Source organism: Callorhinus ursinus, unplaced genomic scaffold, assembly GCF_003265705.2.
Source record: "Callorhinus ursinus isolate GAN/ISIS: 27379988/994484 unplaced genomic scaffold, GSC_fseal_2.0 scaffold2, whole genome shotgun sequence".
NCBI lineage: Eukaryota > Metazoa > Chordata > Mammalia > Carnivora > Otariidae > Callorhinus > Callorhinus ursinus.
Genome location: NW_027397064.1, coordinates 19580596 through 19582498, shown reverse-complemented (window position 1 = coordinate 19582498; position 1903 = coordinate 19580596).

Genomic DNA, 1903 nt, shown 5'->3' with positions numbered 1-1903 from the left:
AAATCAGGATAAATCTTTCACGTGCGTTCCCACTATCCTGAGAGGCAGTATAATGTAGTGGTTAACAGCCCAACACACTGCGCCAGGCTGCTGAGGTATAAATCCCGGCGCGGCTGCGTATGGCTACATGACCCCAGCCGGGCAGTTGTCCTGTAGGAGTGGAGTGGAGTGGATTGCCGGGGATTGAATTCTGTCTGATTATGGCCTAGTTACTTTACCTCTTTGCCTCAGTGTCCACATCTGTAAAATGAAGATAATAATGGTATCTGCTTCATCAGTTGTTGGAGTATGAAATGTGTTGATACATACACAGTAGTTAATTTGGTGCCTGGCACATACTGAGAGCATTAGGTATTAGCTAGTATCTTGTCCCATGCATGGGGCCATACTTGCGGATGACATGCTGTGAATTCTCTGAAGTCTAGACATTTGTCTGGTGGCATGAAGGGTGATTTGCACATTTGGCAGGGGGCAATGGTCTCTGGTTGTCAGGGTGCCCTTCTCTCGCTCCCCAGAGATGCATGTAAAATATAAAAACCCAATCCATTCATTTTTGTACCCGTAAGTTCCATTTCCCAAGGCACAGGGAATTTACCATCCTATTGGGTGGAGAAGTCAAAAGATGACATTTCTTTTCCATTCCATGATTGATCTTGAGAGCTAATGTGAGTTGACAAAGGAGGCGGCATGTTTCCAGCATGCTGAAGGTACTCCTGTATTCTTCCAGGAGTGTTTTACTCATTCAGAATATTTTTAAAAAAATTTTTTAAGAAAAAAATTTTGAAGATTTATTTATTTGAGAGAGAGAACGGAGGGGGTGGGTAAAGGGAGAAGGAGAGAGAGAGAATCTCAAGCAGACTCCCTGCTGAACATAGAGCCCAATGTGGGGCTCAATCTCACCACCCTGAGATCATGTCCTGAGTTGAAATCAAAAGTCGAATGCTTAACTGACTGAGCCACCCAGGTGCCCCTCATTCAGAATATTTATTAAGCACCTACTGTGTGCCAGGTACTACTGTAGGTCCTGGCAGTAAACAAGACCCAACAAACTCCAGAATGCTATTAGAACTGCTCATCAATCACCTCTTATTCAGTATAGCATCTTCTGAATGACCCCAAATGGCCATAAGATTCTGAAGTGTCCTGTGAATCACCAAAAAAAGATGGCATGATGACCTCTATAGTTTTCACCAAAACACAAGCGTATTTTGTTGCATTCTGATATTTTTTTGGAAATAGATAGTCTATCTAACACATTGACATTTTCCATAAATATTGAATTAGACTGGCCCATTCCTAGAACGCATGGAGAAGTAGACACTACATGAGTTACTTGTACCATTTTGATGGTTTTCTCTTGCTTGTATGTTTTCCTTGTACGCATTCTTTGGTCTCTTGCCAATTATTATTTCTTGTCTGACCTGTTGGATCGTGAGCTTCATTAAGGGAGGAACCTTCCTAAGCCCGTGTACACCCTGCTGAGGACATTGCCTGACCGACTGCTGGCCTGGGGCAGAGGGGACCCAGGCAAGTTGAAGGGAAGAAGGGTCTGCTGCCTGGTGAGATGTGCAAGCAAGCCCTGTTGCAGAGCACTGCCCTGGGGGCTTTTTTCTGATATTCAACGGAAAACTGTCAGGGGAATGAGGTCCTAACACACCTCTTTGCTGTGGTTGTCTCAGCTTCTCTGAAATGACCTGATGGGGTAAAAATCTCTCCAGATTTCCTGGAGCACTAATGGTCTTTGCTTCTAGGAGTCCTGGGCAGAAACTTAGGAGAGTTTGGGAGCTGGTTCTCTTTTTTGACTTGAAGGAATCCATCTGCTGGGAGGCCAGGGAGAGGTCAGGACCACTGGTTCTCACACACACACACACACACACACACACACACACACACACACACACAC